Source organism: Periplaneta americana, chromosome 16, assembly GCF_040183065.1.
Source record: "Periplaneta americana isolate PAMFEO1 chromosome 16, P.americana_PAMFEO1_priV1, whole genome shotgun sequence".
In the NCBI taxonomy this organism is placed as follows: domain Eukaryota; kingdom Metazoa; phylum Arthropoda; class Insecta; order Blattodea; family Blattidae; genus Periplaneta; species Periplaneta americana.
The window spans coordinates 113186672-113212105 of NC_091132.1; the positions used below are offsets into that span (position 1 = coordinate 113186672).

The 25434-nt window shown below is 33.2% G+C and overlaps 1 protein-coding gene across 1 annotated transcript in view; it reads right to left on the minus strand.

The window, feature by feature from the left end:
- LOC138691090 (venom serine protease-like) overlaps positions 1-20274 on the minus strand; it is an 83315-nt gene extending 63041 nt beyond the window's left edge. Inside the window, exon 1 of the mRNA XM_069812797.1 lies at positions 20088-20274. The gene's annotated coding sequence lies outside the window, so the exon portion shown is untranslated. The remainder of the gene's footprint in view (positions 1-20087) is intronic.
- Between the last annotated feature and the right edge of the window lie 5160 nt (positions 20275-25434).

Consider the following 25434-nt stretch of genomic DNA (forward strand, 5'->3'; position numbering starts at 1 on the left):
ATAAAATTTCATCCAGAATTGACTACTTTAAGCAATGAAATTTTCAGATCCAGAATTAAAAAATTTATATGACAGACTTCCCTGTATATATATTATGTACCATGTATTGTAAAACAAGTTTATTTCTATCCTAAGTGTATTTTTCTATTTTATCTTGGTTACTATCTCAACATGACCTGCACTAATTATACTACTAATAATAATTTAATATTAATCCATCAATCTAAACATCGTCTCTTTTTTCACTCAGTTATTATTAGTATTATTATTTACTAATTTTATTACAATCTTTATGTGAGCTTTTTTCTTAAGTATTTTGTCTACAAAGTATGTGTATCTATGTAACGGAACTGTCCCCGAACACGAGCTTTGCTCTTTCGGGGTATTTTAATGTAACGTTTTTATGTATATGTTATTATTAAATAAATAAATAAATAAATAAATGTACGTAGACGTGGGACGACCTGCTGTTGTTGGAACTGTAGCTAGTATGACGCGGGGGAAGTGTGTGTTCGTGTAAACAACTAACGCGGAAGGATATTGCGTAGTGATGGGGTTAGAGGTTGTATAGGAGATTCCGGATTTGAGTCAAATTTTCATTAAGAATGCTGTTCTCTATTTGAATCTGTTTTGCAAAATAATATTCCTCTGCAGAATTTATCAATTTATTATCTATTCCTGATTTTAATATTTTCAAAGTTTTATGTGTTGGGCCTAATTCATGTCCAGTATCTATTAGATGGGATGCGTATGTGGATTTCTTACAGTTATGTTTGAAATCAGAAATGTGCTCATTGTATCTAATTTTGAAATTTCTTTTGGTTTGTCCTATATATTTTTCCTTACATGTAAAACATTCCAATCTGTAAATACCATTATTGTGGAGTTTATTAACTTTTTGAAGTCTATTGTTTAAATTGTTATTGAGTTCATTAGTTGGTTTATGTGCTATGTAAATAGTTTCTTTTTTAAAAAAGTTAGCTAATTTGCTAGATATATATTTATTATATGTTAAACTGAAATGTTTTTTGTTGGTATTGTTTTGTTTTGTTAACGTAGATATATTGCTTAGTTCTTTTTTCCTTTTTTTCTTATTTATTAATTTCTTAATCAAATTAGTACTGTAACCATTTTCGTTGGCTATTTGTATTATTTTATTATATTCTTTCCTGGAATTTGTTTTGCTTAGTGGAAATTGTATTAATCTATTAATCATGTAATTGAAGTTACTTAGTTTATGTGCAGTAAGATGTTCTGAATTTATGGGAATACTATGGTTGGTGGTTCCGGGTTTTCTGTAAATATTAAATTCTAATCTATTTTTATGTTTTTTTATTATGATGTCTAAAAATGAATCATATTATTGACTTCAATTTCTTGTTGAATTTCAAGTTATTATGCAAGTTATTGAAAGATTCTAATATTTGTTCATTAATTTGTTCGCTTTCGTAAATTATTAAAGTATCATACGATTACACTTTTACATTTCTATTTCGTATTTATTTATATATTTCAGACATAATTCATCACTCATTGGACTCTACTGAACAAGAGTTCCACAGAATATTATGAAGTTTAATTACAACACTACTTCGTTTTTAATATTATTTTAATTTTATGACTTGTAATATTACATTTTAATTATGGAGATGTTTTGTACATCATTAATCTTAAACAGTTTATCTACCACCAATGTAATGGCTACACAGTTTGATAATGAGATATTGTATAATTGTGCCTGAAGATGCCTGAATGGGCGAAAACGTTTGCAATTTGTAATTCATGTATATAAAACTTAATGACCATATAATATAAGTCATTATTTTACATTGATTTGTCATTTGACTGAGTAACGAATATTATATTGTGTTTATCTGGATTAATCTTGCTCAGAATAGAGACCGATGGCGGGTTTCTATGAGGGCCGCAATGAACCTGCGAGTCCCTTAAGGTATATGTACGTGAACGACCACAAATATTATCAGAAAATGCAGGCTCTAAATTTCTAAAATTTTGTAAGGAAATGAACTCACAATTGGACAGAAATTACAAGGTAACTCATCAAGACTTATTAGAAGTTTAATATCTGATAAAAGTATAAAAAGGTTACTAATAATATTTTTCAAACCAGTTTCATCACAGTAAAAAAAAAAAAAAAATTCTGTAGTTACACCATTTGGTAACCATAACGTTGTTATGGTCTTTCTGACATCTTTAATATTTTTCCTGCATGTAATTATTTCTGAGAAGTAGACTACTCTCAGACAAGTAGAGTTGTTTATTTTGATACAATTAATTTTTTATTTGTCCTATGTAAAATATATTAAAATTTACATAATGTTTTGTGACTTAATTTTTCTATTTTCAAAGAAATGGGCATTATTGTAGTCTACCTTTTGCATAAATGAATGTTAAATCAGTGTACAACATTTCAGAATTCTATTTCTAATGGTTGTGGAGTTATGAAATAATATGTGTAAAAATTTTCAAATTTGAAAAATTTAATCTAAAGTAAAAAGTGAATTCTAAAAAATATTATTAGTAACCCTTTTTATACTTTTATCAGATATTTAAGTTCTAATAAGTCTTGATGTGGTACCTTGTAGTTTTTGTCCAATTGTGAGTTCATTTCCTTATAAAATTTTAGAAATTTAGAGCCTGCATTCTCTGATATTATTTGGGTCTTTTACATACATATACCCTTAAAGCCATTTGTAAGCAAGCAAGTAAGCACCAAAGTCGCACCCATAATAGCTTCATGGCCCCAATCGAAGTCGCTTGAACACGCATAGGGTCAGCAGCAGTGTGCTATCAACTCGTCGTTCCGCTCAGGGTGAACTAGTGTATTTTGTTACGTAATTGTTTGATACCTTAGCTCTAAGTGGGTGCTAACTTGATAACAGGTCAGGAACATACACATAGGCACGAACTTTGAGATATTTGGTAACTCGATAGCTTGGTATTATTGACAGGGGGAAACGAGGGTAGAATTTAAAGTGCTTCGCTATTAAAAACCCATTAAGATTGTAACGACTTCCTGGAATTACATTCCATCTATGATTTACAGGCGGACACAGTTATGATTATGTTATCGGAAAGATGCATAGAGTCACAACTCAAATGTATCCACCCTTTTTAATTACAGATACATTTCAAACGCGATAAGAAGTAGGCCTAATTAAAATTATTTTTTTAATAAAGGTTTTAACTTATACAATCTATTCTGAAAGGATGAGAATATAACTTAATACAGACACCTACTTAAATTCCAATTAAACTATATAGATTATTACAAGAATGTGAAATATTATGTTTATTATTTAAATTGGCTTTTAAACTATAGCAGATCGTAGTATCCGCAAGGGTTAACGAGTGCAGCTTTAACGCTACGGAAAGGCTATGATCGAGGGGTTCTAATCCTATTTAGCAAATTAATACGTGTCCAATGTTACTGTGAAGCTCTGTGTCGTCTTACGTGCAAACCTCACGTCCCAGAAGTCCCGCCTTATGTCTGTCTAGCACTAGGTTGAAAAAGCCAGGATAGTGAGGCCAAGACTGTTTAAGAGATGTAGAGCTACGAAGTTAATTTAAACTATGGAAGTATAGAGACTTCCCAGAGACGACTGCATTTTATTTGCGCATTTAGCGCTCCTGTTGAAATACAGACGTTAGTCGGGGATTGTGACTTCAAAATTGTAATTTAATTAGATATTTAGCGTTCTTGTTGAAATACAGAAGTTAGTCAGGGATTACGAATTCAAAATTGTAATTTAGTTACATATTTAGCGTTCCTGTTGAAATACAGAGCTTAGTCAGGGATTGCGAGTTCAAGATTGTAATTTAGTTATACATTTAGCGTTCCTGTTGAAATACAGAGGATAGTCAGGGATTGCGAGTTCAAGATTGTAATTTAGTTATACATTTAGCGTTCCTGTTGAAATACAGAGGTTAGTCAGGGATTGCGAGTTCAAGATTGTAATTTAGTTATACATTTAGCATTCCTATTGAAATACAGAGGTTAGTCAGGGATTGCGAGCTAAAAATTGTAATTTAGTTATACATTTAGCATCCCTGTTGAAATACAAAGGTTAGTCAGCGATTGTGAGTTCAAAATTGTAATTTAGTTATACATTTAGTGTTCCTGTTGAAATACAGAGGTTAGTCAGGGATTGTGAGTTCAAAATTGTAATTTAGTTATACATTTAGCATTCCTGTTGAAATGCAGAGGTTAGTCAGGGATTGTGAGTTCAAAATTGTAATTTAGTTATACATTTAGCATTCCTGTTGAAATACAGAGGTTAGTCAGCGATTGTGAGTTCAAAATTATAATCTAATTAGATATTTAGCGTTCCTTTTGAAATACAGAAGTTAGTCAGGGATTGTGAGTTAAAAATTAAAATTTAATTAGATATTTAGCGTTCCTGTTGAAATACAGAGGTTAGTAAGGGATTGTTGAGTTCAAAATTTGAATTTAATTAGACATTTAGTGTTCCTGTTGAAATACAGAGGTTAGTCAGGGTTTGCGAGTTCAAAATTGTAATTTAATTAGATATTTAGCGTTCCTGTTGAAATACAGAGGTTAGTCAGGGATTCCGAGTTCAAAATTGTAATTTAGTTATATATTTAGCGTTCCTGTTGAAATACAGAGGTTACTCAGGGACTGCGAGTTAAAAATTATAATTTAGTTATATATTTAGCGTTCCTGTTGAAATACAGAGGTTAGTCAGGGATTGCGAGTTGAAAATTGTAATTCAATTAGATATTTAGCATTCCTGTTGAAATACAGAGGTTAGTCAGCGATTGTGAGTTCAAAATTGTAATTTAGTTATATATTTAGCATTCCTGTTGAAATGCAGATGCTCATTTGAGAAGGAATTGCGAATGTGATTTAATTGTGTGTGGCGTTCTTGCTAAATTTCAGGGAATCACCGTCATAGCTCATGCGATGGCGGGTTTGCCTAGTGAAGTTCGGCTGAGGCATGAGTTCGAATTCCGATTTGGTTCATTACTTTGTTGGGTTTCTATGATGTTTATTTCCACTATAAGGTAAATATCTTATAATGCCATGGCTAATTATCGGACTCATGTCGCGAAATGCCATCTCGCTATGAATGCTAGATAATCCTGTAGATGATACAACGTTGTTGAACAACTGATAAAATTTACAGGGGCTCTTCGTAGATGAGATTATAATTTCAATTTAATGACGCATGTAGGCGTTCTTGTTAAAATATATTACGTTTAGAAAATGTGACTAAATTAGATAATTAGGTATATAGTTTTTTAGTTGTATATGTAGTGCACCTGTTAATTTATAGGGACTATTTATAAAGAACGAGACAATAATTTCAATTTAATTATGTATGTATTTTTCCTGCTAAATTAGAGCAATTCTCCATACAAAATTAGATTACAATTTCAATTTAGTTCTGTATGTAGCACTCTTGTTAAGTTACATACTCTTCATAGACAACGAAATTCTCTTGGTAAATTACAAAGACTCATCATAGATGACAAAATCATAATTTAAATCTACTTATGTCTGTAGCTTTCAGGGCAAATTAAAGGGTTCTTCATAGATGACGAGATTGTAATATCAATGTACTTGTGTATGTAGCGCTTTTAGTGAACTCTTCATAGTCTTCGTAGATGGCGAGATTATAATATGAATTAGTTATGTATGTAATGGTCTTATCAAATTACAGGGAGTCTTCACAGCTGCGAGATTATAATTTTTATTTAGTTACAGGTAGCAGTATGTATTATTGTTTTTGTTAGTTTAGAGGGGTTCTTCATGGAGAACGACATTGTAATTCCAATTTACTTAGCCATGTAGCGCTCTTGCTAAATAACAGGGACTCTTCGTAGAAGACAAAATTATAATTTTACTTTAGTTATGTATTTAGTGTTTCAGACAAATTGAAAAAGCTCTTCATAGATGGAGAGATCATAATATCTTTGTTCTTATCTATGATTTATTTTGTTGAATTACAGAGACTTTTCAGATATTTTGTATTCGACAGATAATGGAGAAAAAATGGGAGTATAAGGGTACAGTGCATCAGTTATTCCTTGATCATATGACTCGGTTAAGAGAGAAGTTTTATATGATATTGTTATTGAATTTGGTATTCCCAAGAAACTAGTTCGATTAATTAAAATGTGTCTTAGTGAAAAGTACAGCAGAGTTCGTATAGGTCAGTTTCTGTCAGATGCGTTTCCAATTCACTGTGGGCTAAAGCAAGGAGATGCACTATCACTTTTACTTTTTAACTCTGCTCTAGAATATGCCATTAGGAAAGTCCAGGATAACACAGAGGGTTTGGAATTGAACGGGTTACATCAGCTGCTTGTCTATGCGAATGACGTGAATATGTTAGGAGAAAATCCACAAACGATTAGGGAAAACACGGGAATTTTACTGGAAGCAAGTAAAGAGATAGGTTTGGAAGTAAATCCCAAAAAGACAAAGTATATGATTATGTCTCGTGACGAGAATATTGTACGAAATGGAAATATAAAAATTAGAGATTTATCTTATGAAGAGGTGGAAATATTCAAATACTTGGGAGCAACAGTAACAAATATAATTGATACTAGGGAGGAAATTAAACACAGAATAAATATGGGAAATCATCATCATATCCGTCACGTATTAGACCCTACAGAATCTGTTACGGTCTCATGCCAGCGCTTGCGTGGTCTTCCCAATTTCCTCTTTCCTCGTGGTACATAAGTAAGAATCTGTTTAGGCCATCTAGTGCGATCCATCCTTTCGACATGTTTTTTCCTCTGAAGTCGATATTGTTGAACAAATTAACTATAGGATCCATTTTGAGTTCCTGCAATATGTCCACATTTTTACGGTGTTCCAGCAAAGAGCATCCCGCTGTTCGTCGCATGAACCTCATTTCAGCTGTCGTCAGCCTTTGCTCGTCAGCTTTTCTGATTGTCCATGCCTCGCTACCGTAAGTGAGGACCGGTCGAGCTAGTGTCTTATATACCTTTAGCCTTGTATGTTTCTGAACATGGGATGATTTGAAGACGGTGTTAATTACGCCAGTGATTTTTATAAATTTAGATATTTTGTTTGACATATCTTCATCAGTGATGAATATGGGAAATGCCTGTTTTTATTCGGTTGAGAAGCTTTTATCATCCAATCTGCAGTCAAAAAATCTGAAAGTTAGAACTTATAAAACAGTTATATTACCGGTTGTTCTTTATGGTTGTGAAACTTGGACTCTCACCTTGAGAGAGGAACATAGGTTAAGGTTGTTTTAGAATAAGATGCTCAGGAAAATATTTGGGGCTAAGAGGGATGAAGTTACAGGAAAACGGAGAAAGTTACACAACACAGAACTGCACGCATTGTATTCTTCACCTGACATAATTAGGAACATTAAATCCAGACGTTTGAGATGGAAAGGGCATGTAGCGTGTATGGGCGAATCCAGAAATGCATATAAAGTGTTAGTTGGGAGGCCGGAGGGAAAAAGACCTTTGGGGAGGCCGAGACGTAGATGGGAAGATAATATTAAAATGGAATTGAGGGAGGTGGGATATGATGATAGAGACTGGATTGATCTTGCTCATGATATGGACCTATGGCGGGCTTATGTGAGGGCGGCAATGAACCCCCGGGTTCCTTAAAATCTAGTAAGTAAGTAGGTATAGTGACTTTTCACACACGACGATATTACAAATTAATCTAGTTATATTTGTAGTATTCCTGTCAGACTGAAGGGACTTTTCATAGATGACGAAATTGTAACATTAATTTACTTATGTAGCGCTTTTCTTAAATTGCAGATCTTCATAAACAACGAGAATATATTTCGAGTTCAGTTATGTAGCCTATATAACATTCTTGTTGAATTTCAGGGTTGTTCATACACGACAAATTATACTAGTACTGTAATAATTACGTGTGAATAATTCTTCATTCAACGCACCTAAATGTTTAAATAACAAATGCTACTGTAAGGCGGTGTGGTAATAATTATTAATGGTTAATTATTTGTTTAACATCCATTTTAATTACACATGCTGTTCATAAAAGGTAATATGATACACTTAACATTTAATTTTTCATTCAATATCCCTTTTAAACTGCAAAAACCATTCAGAGACGATACTACGATTTGGCAATAATGGAATATGAATGGCGAGGAAAAACGATATATTTCGGAATTTGCTCTGAAGCTTTAAACAATACACATTTCATGTTATCTACCGAAATGAAATGTATTTCTCTTTGATGAGAATTCGACTGTTGATTGCGTATTACGATGAGGTCAATGCATTTATATAAATACCGTGTTTTCCATTATTATCTACACGGAAGTTTTGACATCACTAATAGCTCGTAAAACGGTATCTGATATCTAAAATGTTTACCGACATTATCTGTGAGCTTTAGCAACTGTTCCACTACATCAGCCACATCCTTGACATTTGCGTCTTGTAGGTAATAATGATTCCACCATTAGAAGCAGATAAGATTCTTATATATTAATTAAATAGATTTCACTGATATTGTTCCATGTTATTTACTATTACAACAGATATATAAATGATATGAAGGAATGACGATGACAACGTACTATTGACTAAGCAGAAAGGAATAATACATACCGCTTTTCTCAATGCACCACTATTCATACTGGTTTGTAAAACAGCTGTTTGTAGTTCTCTTGGCTACAAGGTTTGGCACTGCAAAAAGTAGTTTTACGTCCATAAACTGTCGGGCTCACTTCTCACTGCTGTTTTCTTCCCCCGTATACAATTTTGAGATTTCCTGGTTCTTGTCAGCAGCGAACATCAGTTTAAGATAAAGTATCACAAGGTACCATAATATGCAGACGTGACTGCTGAAGCAACTGATGTAGATCTATCAAAAGTGTGAAAGAAATCGCAAATCGGTAAGAACTAAGAAGAAGGTCTGGAATGTCTTCTCAAGATCAGAGGTATAAATTTACAGCTCATAGTTCAACGAGCTGTTACGTTTTATTTGACTGACACTAGAAACCATGACACTTATTTCCCTTTTTTGATCTTTTCCCCATCCAGGTAATTTTAACTAGGGGTCTATATATTATACGCATTAGGAAGCGAAATTTGGACACTTTGAAAATGAGATTTAACAAGATTAAACACTGTAGAGATGTAATTTTGAAAGAAAACAGCTGAATGGAAAAAAAAACTTGCAAGAGTTATAAATTATGTATAGTTTTTTTTTTAAATAATCAGAAATTACAAGCAATGGATGGCAACAGAATCCTTCTATAAATTTTGAATTACCGATCACAGGAAAGAAAAGACTAAAGACATTTAAAAGGTTTAATGATTTCATTTTGTGTCCCGAAACGAACCACCTGGTACAAAATTGTAAAGGATGAGGAGGAGGAGGATGATCATGATATAAATTAATAGGAAGTGAATTTAAAGCAATTCCAAGCTATCTTCTAAACTTTATGCATACGAAAATGAAGCGTTGTTTCAACAGTCAGACTGTAATCTACGTGTATTTCTCGTCAGTAAATGCATTCCTAAGATTAAGGTGTTGATGGTAATGACCAGACATCGGATTCTAGGGCAAATGCCTATTTTGTTTCTTTAGGAGAAAAGTAAAAATAATTATTAATATTTGTGTTTCATGGAAATTGAAAGGTATTCAAAGAGTTTTATAGTGCCCTAAAATGCCCTAAAACGGTTATTAGAGCCTAATTTGTTAATATTCGCCTAAAAATGCCTAACTCACTGTAAAGTTTCGCATTTTACTCTTACTTTTTATAATTTATACATGCATTCACTGCGAAATTTAAGGCATTTAAAAAGTGGAAAGTTTGCTTCACACCGGCCATGAAACCATTGATAAAGGAAACAAAATGTTTTGAATCTCACGACACTCGCAATAGATTTCACCGAATTTAACATGTTTGGAGGCATAAATGCCGACAAAGAACCAACCTTAGTTTTGAAGCAGGCAACAATCACAACATGTGCTGCTACCGATTCAGAGATATACTATACTATAAAAATGACTGTTTTCGGTCTGAAACCGATTAGCTGTACTGCCCTTCAGAGTGTCATAAAATCACAATTTTTGGAGAAAGAGTGTTTTTGAAATATTTATGAAAAGTCGTAAAACTGCGAATTAGTAGGGTAAACCGTTACAAAATATTTAAAAGAATGGCCCTCCTAGTGTTAACACTACCAGGAAATGCAACAATAAGTGGAACTTTGTATTTTTGTCCAATTGAATCTCAATAACAACGGTTCATTTGAATGCTCGTTAACAGTTGCTCTTTCCCTCATCTTATTTGTGTTGAAAAGTTTTGAGTGGTAGGACGTTTTCCTGTGAAGTTTAACGCGATAATGCCGAAAAATATAAGTGCAAAATCTACATTGATCCGGCAATGGCTAACAGAATATTCAGAATTCACTTATGATGGAAAAATAATATTCTGCAAGATTTGTAGCAAACAGGTATGTAACAATAGTTGAAATATATAAATTCTATTAATTTTAATGAGTAGGCCCATAATATTTATACATTGACTGAGCTATCCTGAGGTATAATTCTTTTTAAGACCACTACACTTTAACCTTTTAAATTCCGATATTTAAAGTATTTGCAGGTCATTAAAATTTTGATTGTTCGAACCCACTAACTTTGTGATAGAAATACGGCAATACAACAATTAGGATTTTATTTTAATTCAGTTTACTTTACATTTTTAGATTTCGCAAGAAAAGAAGTGCCACCTAAAGCAGCATGTGCAAGGAGCGGCTCATAAGGCTAAAGCTCAGCAGAAAAATCAACTGCAACAAACTTTACTAACACAGTCTACTTCATCCATTCTCAGCAGCAATTTCTATGCTGATTTAACCAGAGCGTTTGTTGCTGCTAACATTCCCTGGAATGCAATTGAAAATCCGGTTTTAAGACAGTTTTTACAAAAATACTGCAAACAAAATATCCCATCTGAGTCGACCCTAAGAAAAAATTACTTAGACAGAATATACAATGAAACTTTAGCTTCCATTCGGGAGGATATAGGTGATTCTTACATATGGGCAGGGAACGGATTTATATGGACTAAAAATATATGAAATATGTAAATATATATGTAGTTATTTTTACCAAAATATGGAATTAAATATGGATTTTTACCAAAATATGGAATTAAATATGGACTTAAAATTATAAAAAAATGACTATGTACGTTAAATATTGGTACATTTTAATCAAACTAAACAAAAAATATAATGGACGTACCTTATCTTCCAATGTAGTTTCAACAAAACACAATTTTTATTGTCTGTTACCATAACAATAGGTTACAAACATTTCTTTCAAGTGCTGAAAAGTGAATCTTCTTCTATTGTCTCTGAGGATAGATTTATACTGACTAAAAGAGCGTTCGACGTCACAAGAAGTAACTGGTACATAATTCAATTTCACAATGTCTGCTGGGGATAAGTCCAAGTTAATCTTCACTGTTGATTCACCACTCATCACAGCAACAACCTTTTGTAGTTCTTCATATCCAGGGTTTTTTGAAAGTACAGTGTCCACCTTAGCTCTTACTGCATCTGCAACTTTACCTCTACCACGATTCAGTTGTTCCACAGTACTATTTATAATTTCAAAACTTTCAGATAGTGAAAGGTGCCTATTTTGGAGACTTTTGAGCGTTTTTATGATGCATGAAAATGTATGCTGAATGTGAGCTAAGTCATTCTTCACACTTATGTCACAGGTAACTGTTTTCGCAGTATCAATTGAGACTGCATCTTCAGAATCCAATGCAAGGAGAACATTGTTAATAGAGTCTATATGTTCGGCATAATATTCAACTGCTTCTAGCCATGTACCCCATCTAGTTAAAATTGGCTTTGGTGGCAATGGAATTTCAGGGTACATTTCTTTCAACACGTTAACTCTACTGGGAGCTTTGAGAAATACTTTTTTCACTGATGAAATCAACAAATCTACTTTAGGGAAATTGTCTCTGACCACTTCTGCCACACGATGAAATGCATGCGCCACACAAGTAAAATGAGTCAATTTAGGATATACAACAGATAATGCTTGTCCAGCTTTGACCATATAAGGGGCAGCATCGCTAATAAAGAATAACACATTATCGTACATAATACCCTTTGGCCACAGGATACCCATAGCTTCGTTGAACAGTTTAACTATAGTTTTGTTATTGCACTTTTCTAGAACATCACAATGTAAAAGAATTCGTTCAGAATATTGTTCACTTAACAAACCGATAACTACATTACCAACAAGTCTACCTTCTTTGTCGGGAGTCTCATCAATGGAAACCCAAATTGAACTATCTTTAATTTCATCTCTTATCTTCTGTATTGTCTCATCGTAGATGGATGGAGCATACGTCTTCCTAAGTGTTGACTCATCCGGGATTGTATGTTGAGTATATTTTTCAAGGAATTCCCTGAAGACCTTATTCTTTAGTTTGTAGAGAGGAATATCAGCAGAGATGAGAGAACGGCACAGGTCGATGTTAAACTCAGATCTTACATTCGATGTTGTTGGTTGTGTTAAAAACAATTGTCTCTGCTTGGAATTTAGTTGTTTGTTGGCCTGATGTTTACTAGTTGTAATGTGTTGTTGCACCAGGAACTTTTGTGTAGATGATACTGCACACTGACACAAATTACAAAATAATATTTTATTGTCAGTTGATAAACCATCTTCTTTAAATTCTGAAATGTAACTTGTTAGTTTTGATTTTAAATTGACTGAATGACGTACTTTTGGCATATTTACCGTCTTTATAGTATGATTTACAAAACTGAACCTATGTGTACTCTGACTGGCATTTAACTGTTGAGCTGCACAACTGAAGTCTGTTAAAAATTTTAAATTAAATTAATACAGTTTTGTAACTTACTTTCCCATTGTTGATAGGACTGCTAATTTTCAAATAACTCTGATGTTAAAGGGATTACTGAACATGTGTTTAAATCTCTATTGTTGAAATGTATTTTTAAAAGTTAATGGAATTTTGTTTTGTTTTATTGTTAAACCTAATATAATATGGACTGTTTTATATGAAATATGGAAAATATATGGAAATTAACGAAAATATGTACTAAACTCTAAAATATGGAAAAATATGGAAAATAAAAGTAGGATTTTTCAACCCTACACATTGTGAAACATAAAGATAATGCAAAATATAAATTATATTAGCTTTATAAGTAAATATGTATTTACATATAAATCCTTTCCCTGCATATGGGTCTCTGTGGATGAAACCTCAGATCCTATGAATAGGTATATAGCAAATATGGTAGTAGGAAAACTTAGTCCTGATGGACCTTCGATTCCACACCTCGTATGTGTTAAGGAACTTTCGAAAGTGAATAGCCAAGCCATTGCTTATTTTGTAAATAAAGGCCTACAGTCTTTATACTCAGGTAATATAGACGATTCTAAAGTTCTGTTGTTTTGTACTGATGCTGCCTCATACATGATTGCTGCAGCTCCACTTCTTAAAACATTTTATCCTAACCTCACGCATGTAACCTGTCTAGCACATGGCCTTCACAGGGTTTCTGAAACAATCCGGAATGAATTTCCTCTTGTCAATTCGTTTATTTCTAACACAAAAAAAGCTTTTGTAAAGCCCCATCCAGGATTTCAATATTCAGAGAGAACTTTCCAGATATCCCACTCCCACCTCAGCCGGTTGTTACACGATGGGGAACCTGGATTCAGTCAGTGGTGTATTATTCTAAGTATTTTAAAGAAGTGGTCACAGTTATTGATAAATTACCTGAAACTGATAGTGCAGCGTGTGTGAAAGCAGTGAAAGATTGTCTGAATGACTCACGAGTGAAAAACGATATTGCCTACATAACATCAAACTTTTCTTTCATACCTGCAAGCATTGAACAATTAGAACGTGAAAAACAATCTCTTTGTAGCCAAATAGCAATAGTAAAGGAAGCTCAAGTGAACATACATTCTGCTTTGGGCGAAACTGGGAAAAAAGTTAAAAATAAGTGGGACAACGTATTAAATAAGAATGTAGGATCTTCATTGTTGGAAAAAGTATCAAGAGTGATATCGGGGGAAAGTGTAAATGTTCCAGTAAGTATTGATGTTTCTATTGTACCAAATTTAAAATTTGCGCCTCTCACATCAGTTTCGGTTGAAAGAAGTTTTTCTGCTTTCAAAATGATTCTCAGTGACTAAAGGCAAAGGTTAACTGTGGAGAATTTAGAAAAAATTCTGGTGGTGTACTGTGCAGATAATTATAATAAAGTCTGAGCATGGAACTGAATTTCAATAACTTAAAATGAGTAATCTTGATATCAATAATCATTATTTCATTAGTTTCAATATATTAAATTTGTGCAGCTCTGTTTATAAATATAATATAGTATTCTTTTTTAATGTTTAAACATACTTTTTTGTGCGTATTTTAGTGTATAACTAAAAATTTCAGTGAAAGAAATAAGTATGATACCTTGATGTGCCTAAAATGCCTATTTTCATTAAAATAGAGCCTAATTTTACAAATTTTGAGCTTATTTTAGGCGCCTAAAACAGCAATTTTTAGTGCCTAAAAATCCGATGTCTAGTAATGACAAATGGCAGTAATAGGCCTACTGTAATTTAAGGGAAACTGATAACACAGCGAAGGTTTTTAAAGATTGGCATCCACCAGATTAAGAATAAGAGCACTACTGAATTATTATTATTATTATTATTATTATTATTATTATTATTATTATTATTATTATTATTATTATTATGGCGGCCTACATAAATATACTGAAATTTTATACAGCAGCACATTAAGAAAAGAGATGGAAGTACAGTAGTACGACTAGTACAGAAGTAATTTCTCTCATAATCTCACGTATTACCATATTGAACCTTTGTTACTGTTACACTATAACAGTGGTCCCAAACTCAGAGCACTGTGTCATCATCAAGCCTTGCCCGCTCGCCCGCGGAAAGTCGTAACAGGGCAGGGAAGACGTTCAGCGGCGGGATCACAATATGAATTTACTGCATAGGTTTATGATTGTTTTCTGATGACTATTACACTCCTACTACGTCATACTACTTTTGACCAATAAACGGTACGAAAGGACGAATTTCAACCAATCATGGCTGCTTATCGCACAATTTTATCGCGTCCCTAGCATTTGTTTAATTTTATCGCGTCCCTAGCATTTGTTTAATTTTATCGCGTCCCTAGCATTTGTTTCTTTGTTTGCCAGCATTTGAAACTGCGCTGGTCTGGACGTCAAAAAAAAAAAAAAAAAATATATATATATATATATATATATATATATATATATATATATAATTACAAACCACTCCAGTCGATGCACAGCAGTTTCAAATATGATTCGCATTGGCATTCAAGAACAAGAATTAATAAAAATCACTGATCATACCTATGCATCTTCTGAAATCCGATTTACAAATAAATGAAATCCTGAATAAGTTGAATACACCATGTAGGCCTCAATCAACGAGTTCCACTTCTATTACGCACACGTCCAATATAACATCAATTGAACCACCAACCACATTCAAATTTGAAAATTGTACATTCAATAATTATTCCTTTTAAAATTATTCATGTTTATTTTTTATGTCATCGTCGTTAATTAAAACTTTTCTAACACTTGTGTATATTAGTTAGGTTATGTTATAGCTTCTGCTATATGATATTATGGATATTCACGTATCTGAGATTGTTTAATATTAAGATTTATTGAAAATAATCTGTCTAGTGACGTTGATTACTGGGATTCGGATAATTGAAGTGGAATGTTGAATTTTAATAAAAATGAAACTGAATCAACAAAGCCTTCTTGACTAGCAACATTGCCATCGTGTATATAGACCGAGAACTTCTCGACGAGAAGGCATTGCTCACTACTGCCATCTAGCATGCATCTAGAGTAATATTGGTATTGTTGAGATGGTACAATAATACATTTGAAGACAGTTGTATTTTCGTAAGTCAATTAATATTTTATTGTATTGGAGTACTTCGTTACTTCTAATCTTTATATACTTACTTCTAGTCGTGTAATAGTCAATTAAATCCCACTCGAGTTTTGATTTTCTCTAGATAAATCTAGTGAGATTACTGTTGATAAAAGATACGGGCTGAATAGAAATAACTAAATAAACTATCTTAAGCAATTTGAAAAATACATTGTAGCCTATTTTCAACAAAGTTAGAAGTTAGTAAATTTATAATTATTTTCAGAAATGTAACACACATTTCATGTTAATTATTCGGGCAATGCATGACAATTACTGCAAATATGTAAACTGCTTCTGTTAGGGAAAATGTTGAACAAAACACATAAAAACGCAAGGAATAGTAATGTAGAAATTAACTCCATTCAGTTCACTAAACACTGGCATTAGCACTGATTTTTCGGGATTTGTTTAATTATTTTTTCCCTCAGCAATTTCTCAACGTTTGGAACTATTTTTTGTGTAGTGCATAACGTGACAGCACATTTTAAGTTGTGATTCGATCGATACTTAGCTTCCATGACATGGCTTGTTTATCTTTATCATGGGAAAAAATTACTGTTCGCACAGATATGGGAATCCGAAAATGCATGTCTGTACAATCGGGGAAATCCAACACATGGAAAGTTCATATAAAATTCAGATAACTTCTTTTTTTTGATATTGGTCCTTCAATTCACTATCGTAAAGTAAATCAATAAGTTTCAATTACAAATAATAACCGAAAATCAAATTGAAAATTTTCCTAGTCTTTAAATCTCGAATCAAATTCCTGGCGTAGATCGCATGATGTGTGAATATATTATTCGAAATCCAAAGTCTTAAGAAACTAGTATGCCTATATCGTTGTTAATTTTGAAAAATGTGCTGTAACTTACCTATTTAATTAAGCTAACGTTCCATAATTGGAGATGGTTTCATATTAAACGCCTTCACTCTGTCATATAACTGTGTAATAATCTTGTTGTTACCTTGTAGAAAGCAATTTAAAGCATTCAGATAATTCCATTAAGAAGGCAAGTTCACAAATCCATTTTTTTTTTTTTTTTTTTTCATTTTTCACTTATGATCCAGACTTTTATCCTTTCTCCGTGAACGATGATGTTTCCTCTCTCAGTTCAAAGAACCTATTCAATAATTTGCCACGACTTAGTCACCGCACTTTACTATAATATGACAGATCGCCATACTCGCTATTGCATTCGTCAAGAAAGACTTAAACTGACAATGAGCGAGACTTTTCGTACTATTACAAGGGAAATTTTATTACTAAATTGCACAGCCGGTTCACTAACATTGTGGAATTAACCCGTAAGAGGTGAGGTATTTTTCTATCCATAACTGGTGAGGTGGGGATTGCACTTACCCCAACTTAGAAACTTGTATCGTAGCACTCAGATAAAGTGAATTTTTAATTTATATAATCAAGTACTTTTATTTGTTTTAACTAGGTTTTCTTCAAAATTAGGGAAGCAGGCAGCATAATAAACAATGAAAAAGAAAAATATATCTCCGCACATCCACCTGGAGCAGGCTTTTTTCTTACAATGGCTGGGGTACTCACAGCCACCACCTCACCAATTACGGGTTAAACAACTTCTAGCTCATTTTCCTTCAATTGTTGAATTAATGCTACACGCTCTTCTCTTCGTATCTGCGATATTCGTTACTGTGAGTTGTATAATGTATCTGTAAATTGTATTTCTACAGTGTGGCGTACGTTGTAAAGTGTTTTCTGCTCCTCACATCTCTTGTTTGAATGGATGGCAAGAACCGCCACTGTTCACTACAACGCAACGTCACAAACCGTCTGCCCGATACAGTAAGCACGCATCAGCCAAGCATTGCCCCCGCCCGTTCATACGCGAGTTGATGATCTGCACTATTGTATCAAGATATTTAAATTTGTATAATATTCTTTGACACTTGGCAGTCTACTTTGGCTGAAAGAATTATCAAATCAAATATGGTTCTGATAATCTTTCTGTACGCAGAAGTATATAAAAAATTGATGTTATTTAGTTATAAATTGTATTTCATCTAAAATTATAGTAATGTAATAGTGGTGTGATAGGGTCGCCAAAAATTTCGATCTCAATCTTAAGATATTAATAAATTAAGCAGATTTCCCCTCCCTACGAAATCAAAACTGTGTAGATAATCCAACATATTTCTTCTGTGCTTTTTGTTGTATCATTTTTAGAACAGAACAGCAGTTTTATTTTATTATTAGTAAATTAAAAATATCCTACATTCAATTTTGCGATTATATATATTAGTTTTTTCTTTTCTTGTTGCACCTCCTCTTTTCAGATCGACATAAATCCAACGCTGTGTAGGGAGGGGCTGTAATATTTGACAGACACTGCGGACCTCCCTGGTAGGGTGGTTAGCACGGCACACGGTACCACTGAGATAATGCAGCACCGGAAAAGGGACAAACACCCAGTCCCATGGAAGGAAAATAAATCTCTTCCATTGTCTACGTCTGAAATCGACCTATATACCACTTGGATGGAATTGCATACCCTATCCACAGAGCCAAGCCGAAGGACATGATTATGTGTTAAAACTCGAAAATATATCAAGTTCTATATATATCACAAAAATATGAATAGCTAAAAAAGCCTGAAGAACAGATGAGTTAACTTCAGCAAATTATACAAATTACTCTAGAGCTATCTGCATTTCAGTACTCGTTTAAAAGTTATGGAATACGAACATACACAAAAAGCGACTCATTTATCTTATATCTCCTTCCTCATACATAATATATTTAATGTGACCATTTAAAATTTGCCCATATTTATCTGAATTAATATATGACAATTAGTAATTACAGCCAATAACTCCAACATATTCCAATCTTCAACAGAGGAAATTCTCTTCAAAATATGTGACTGGTTCTCAGTCAATAAATTGGTATTAAATTGTAACAAAACTAACATAATTCAATTTAAATCTGTCCAAATTCAACGTCGCAAATTTCTAGCGCAATAATTAACAATAGATCTCTATTAGAAACAACAACAACAAAATTTCTTGGCTTAAAAATCTATAATGTGTTAAATTGGAAAAATCATATTAAAGAAATTACCTCCAAACTAAATTCAGCTTGTTTTGCTATTAAATCTATGCAAAAGATAGTAAACATCAATACCTTAAAAACAATATACTTTGCATACTACCACTCGGTAATGAGTTTTGGAATAATATTCTGAGGAAATTCCACAGATAGTAACAGTATATTCCTATTACAAAAGAGAGTAATTAGAATAATAGTATGTGCCAAATCTAGGGCATCTTGTAGGACTATTTTCAAAAAACTACAAATAATGCCCATGGCTTGTCAGTATACAGTATCTTTTCATTACTAATCTTCCTCGTATGTAACCGTGAAAACTTTGTAACTAATTCAACAGTTCATAGCATAAATACACGTCAAAAAATGACTTTCATACTCCATCGGAAAGTCCATCATGCTATCAAGAAGGAGTGCGTTACATGGCAGTAAAAATTTTTAATAGCCTCCCTATGGATATAAAAAATGAAACTCAAAACACAAAATTATTTAGGGCCAAATTAAAGAAGTACCTAATTTCTCACGCCTTCTAATCTGTAGGTGAATTCACGACATTCAATAACACTTCATGAAATTCATACTAAAACTTTGTGTTGTACTAGTAGACTATATTGTAAATCTCGTCTGTATATATATGTCATCTAAACTGAGATTATAAATTAAGATTTATAATAGTATTAAGTTTTTTGACTTGTTCCATATTCTAGCTGTAAGCAATGTATGAATACCATAGAATGTTAATAAATACAATACAGTCTCCTTCCTCATACATAATATATTTAATGTCACCATTTAAAATTTGCCCATATTTATCTGAATTAATATATGACAACTCTATATGTAGAATCTGTTTTGACTGGTTTAACAATGAACATACAAGCGGAACAAATTCGCAACTATTGCTAATTTGACAATGAATCGTTTGTGTGCAGACATACTCACCTTGCAACAGACACTTCAGCACTCCGTGGTTTCAGAGCTCCGACGGAGTATATACTCCTAGTAGCTTTATCTCGCACTAGGCCTCCTTGCAATGAATTATTATGTGTACCGCCGATTGTGACGCTACCCACCACCACGGTAGCGCCGTTACTATCAGCTCAATTATCTGAAAAACACTTTCACTAGATCGAACCTCACTGCATGTCCTTATTCTTATCTGTTGCGTGCTTTAAATTTGCAAGACATGAAAACAACATTGACATTAACGTTGGGAAAACGGATTTCCTCAAAACACAAGTGGGAACTAGTTTTATATCGAAGAATTTCATAGAATTCAGTTTTAAAATATTATGTAAGGATTATTCTCGTTTATCTGTTGAATTTCTAATGGAAGAATGGAAGAAGAAGAATAAGAAGAGACGAAAAGTAAAATGTTAAAGCAGAAAAGTAAGAAGTAAATACACATACAAGAGCGAATAAAAGAAAGACAGAAAAAGTCGAATGGATAAAAAAAAAAGAAAAAAAAAAAAGAAAGATGAGATAGAAGAAAAGGTAAAAAGAGAATGGAACGCAGAAAGTACATAACGCAACATTGTACTGTTGATCGATCAAAATATTTAATCGATTAATTATTTGAATTTAATTCATTAATAAATAGATTAATCGAGTTTTGATCGAGTTGAAAAAATGTTTTAATATACTGTAATACACAATTATTTAAAATTTAACTTGTGTTCGGTGATAGACATAAGTATTAAATTAATGTTGTATATATGTATAGACTATATTGTATCGTTATATTACAAAACAACTATTTTAAATACTTACTAACATATTTATTATGGGGCTTATAATTTATTGTGTCAATTTCTCCGGGAATTTTTGAGACAAACATAAATAACAAAAAGTATGAAGACTCACATAGTTAATACTGCTTCATCCATGATTTTAAACATTTGAGTGCATTCACATGCTCCGAATTAAGTGCCGCTCTACGTATAGTAACAATGTTTCCTGCATCACTAAACACGAATAAACTTTTTTTCTGTCAAGCACTTCTCCAATATCGTTCAATTTAAATCCAAACGTTTCACCGAGTTTACCCCTCAAATTCTCATATGACATAATGGAGTTTACACTTTTCACAAACCACAGAAAATTGATTTTTTTTTTCCTTTATCAAACTAAACACACAATAAAAGGGATGAGAAAAGTATGTATTTCCCTATGCTAGAAAGATGAGCTGACAACAATGTGGAAGTTTTCTTGGAAAGCCATAAAACTTAATAAGAGTTTCCCATCGTGTTTCAACTTTCAATAGAGGTAGACTAGGTCACTGTCCTCATATTTCCATCTCTTTCTGAAGTGTTGGTGCAAAGATTTTCCCTACGCTACCTGGTTTACAGTTAAAAAATAACAGTACTCTTGTGATTTTAAGCAAGCAATTTCCGAGAGAGAAATATGTCGGAAATAGTATGAGTTTGTATTAACAAAATAATAATAAATATCAACTACAACCGATTAATTTTAATCGACTCGATTATTCGGTTAAACATTTTCGATTGATTAATCTTACAACAGAAATTGATCGATTAATCAATTAAATCCTACATATACATATAAACGAAATAATAAAACAACAAAGAAATGAAAAACAGAGAGCTATACTAGAAGGAAGAATAAAATAAACAAAGAAACAACAAAGAAAACAGAGAAGGGGAAATTGAGAAAAACTGTAAACAAGCAGGTAAGCAAGTGTAACAAAGACCGAGACAGATCATAATACAGGAGAAAATGAGAACGAAGAGAGTTAGTGAAGGCAGGTATTTCCAACTTTCATCTGAGAGTTGTAGAGCCTGAAGAAGAAGAAGAGAAGACGAGAAGAAGAAGAAGAGAAGAAGAAGAATAAGAAGAAGAAAAGAAGAAGAGAAGAAGAAAAGAAGAAGAAGAAAAGAAGAAAAGAAAAGACGAAGGAGAAGAGAAGAAGAAAAGAAGACGAAGAAGAAGAGAAGAAGAAAAGAAGAAGAAAAGGAGAAGAAGAAGAAAAGAAGAAGAAGAAAAGAAGAGGAAGAAGAAGAAGAAAAGAGGAAGTAGAAGAAAAGAAGAAGAAAAGAAGAAGAGGAAGAAGAAAAGAAGAAGAATTAAAAAGAAGAAAGGAAGGAGAAGAAAAGAGGAAGAAGAAAAGAAGAGAAGAAAAAGATAAGAAGAGAAGAAGAAGAGAAGAAGAAGAAGGAGATTAGAAGATAAGAAGAAAAGAAGAAGAAAAGAAGAAGAGAAGAAGAAGAAGAAGAAGAAGAAGAAAAGAAGAAGAAGAAGAAGTATTTCCATTTTTAGAAGACAATGTTTTTAAGTACGAAAATGGGTTATCATAGAACAAAAGTATACATTGCAAACACAAGGTTTTTACACAATGTACACATACACATGGCAAAGAATGGACTAATTTGTGTACACATCTGGCAAGGTGTGAAACAGTTTGTAGTAAAGCAGCAGTAGCAATAGTAGAAGCAATAGTAGTAGCAGCAGTAGCAGTAGTTTTAAATATGCTTTCAACTGCAAACGTTATTGAGCTTAAAAATTTAATTTAGGCGAGAAATGGTGCAGAAATTTTGCCTGAAGCACTCTATCAGTGACAGTACTTACAACACTATGCTCTGTTTTTCATACAGAGGGAAGTTTCCCGCCGAAATTTCAAACCATCTGATCACCTCCATTTCTAGACGGTGCTATTGTATGGGTCATTCCTGAACTAAATAGACAGAAACAAATCCAACTAAAGGAATATAATTATGAACGAAAAATACAGAACTAACTAAAAATAATTTCATATAAAAACATTATTGATCTTCCTAATTCCCTCATTTTTCTCTTTGTTCTTAAAAATTCATTGCAACAGAAAACAACACAGTCGCCACGTACTATTATTTCTTATTGTTCTCGTTTCTACTGTACAGGAATTCAATAGTACTTCCCGCAATGAGGAAGGCGAAAATTTAATTTGTAGTGTTTCGTATTTTGCTAACTTCCTGCAAAATATCGTCTATACTGGGTAAATTTAAGTTATGTTTTATTTAACGACACTCGCAACTGCCGAGGTTATATCAGCGTCGTCGGTGTGCAGGAAAATTTGTCCCGCAGGAGTTGTTTTACATGCCAGTAAAGCTACTGATACGAGCCTATCGCATTTAAGCACACTTAAATGCCACTCACCTGGGCCGCAATCGAACTCGCAACATCGGGCCCAAAAGGCCAGCACTGTACCGACTGCACCACACAAGCCAACTAAACTGGGTATAAAGCCTTCTTTAGAATATGAAGAAATACTGACCGTCTAAAACCTTCCTGAATAAATAGGGCCTATGTCGAATATGGTAACAGGAGAGTAGCGAGTACGTTTTCGTAGAAGGACTAAGGGTCGATTTCTAAAACGCGGACGAAATCGTGGTTCCAAACCTCGGCTTTTAAACCGCGATCGAGGTCTGAATCCTTATGCGATTTCTAAAACGAAGTCGAGACGCGGCTTGAGAAGAAACTGAGGTTCGTGTGTTTTATATATGGCAACGCAGCTAAGAATCGATTTTTATTCTTGTAAACAGTCGATATTAGAAAGAAATGAACATCGGAATTAATATTTTTATTGAATTCCAGTAAGTCACATTGTTTTGTTCTCAGCTGAGGTATTGTTATATTTGCTAATTTACAGAATATATGTGCGTTTAAAATACTAGCACTAATACATACACACACGACCCACGACTTCCTTGGTATCAGAGTGTATGCAATGTCCTCTACTACCTATTAAATACGAATTAATTACTAAACACACCAGCACTAGCACATCTATCATATCAATCATCTCGAGTGAAAAGTAATTAATCGTAAATGTCGTGTTTAAAAACTGAACTTAACTACGTTACAAACAGACTTAGACTGAGGGAGGATAACAAAGAATATTGACATGTTGTAGGACAGAGGTCTGCATCGGACTTTTTCGCTCGAGAGCCAAGTACTTCATAGCATAATCCGATAGGTAGCGCACTTGCACGATGGGTAAAATTGTCACGAGCGATAAATCCTCGAACGGTATAAGCCGAGCGTTAGACATTCGTTCTTGTTACAGTGATGAACTGTGTAGTAACAACATAGATGTTTATCATTTCAAAACTTTGCAGTGTTTAACTAACCTCTCCATAGTACAACTACAAAACTTGCTTTAAAATGTAGTCTAATATAAATGTTGTAGGTAAAGGTTCCCCCCCCCCCCACACACAGGAGTGATTTTGTTTTTGCCACATCTGATAGATGTTATTGGATGTAAATGTAATTATTATAAACGGAGAACACAATCACGATAATGCAAGAACCGTATCAAACTGTCTAGTAGTAGTAGTAGTAGTAGTAGTAGTAGTAGTAGTAGTAGTAGTAGTAGTAGTAGTAGTAGTAGTAGTAGTAGTAGTAGTAGTAGTAGTAGTAGTAGTAGTAGTAATAATAATAATAATAATAATAATAATAATAATAATAATAATAATAATAATATCTAGTAATTAGTGTATCAATTTTTGCGTCTGTAACAGTTGTGCAGCATGATTATTCGTTTTATTATATTTTCTGTGACGTTATCTCTGTACTAATATTGTTATTAATCTACTGCTATATCAATAATATTTTGTAAAACATTTCTACATTGTCACATTATATAGGCGGAACACTATGTATGGACCTATCATACTATATATGTGGTAAATCAAATACTGAATAATTATTAATTAGCAATAATAACTTTATATTGAAGTTTTTCATACTATTTTATTTATAACTTCATGTTCCTGTTTTGGTACGTTCCATTGACTGTTCCATTAAACGTTCGTCATAAACGCAGGAAACAAAGCCTTATTTTTACCGTGTGAGCAAAACATATGTGTATCTTATCTGTCGCCTTCCATACAAGATAATACATGTCGGTGAGATGACCTTGTACTGTGCTTCTGTTTATTACGAGCGTATCACGACCGATCGTATCTCACTCGAGGGTGCGACACTCGACCGAATTCAAGCGAGCGATTTAACTCCAATGCAGCCATCTGCATGTAGGAACATCTTATTAGGTATATGTTGTAAGTACACACCCCAACCCCTTCTGATACCGATTGGCAAGGTTCTCCCTAACGTTCAAACTCAACGGCGGGGAAGTTTCGTTCTGTATAAAGAACAGAGTATAACAGTTTTACCCCTCCCCCCAGGAGGATGCCAGCCAGAGGACATTATTGCTCTTTAAATTTCATCACCCTTGGTTCGAACCCTCGAACGTCGGGTCCAACAACTAGCACAGAAACCACTTGACCACCGA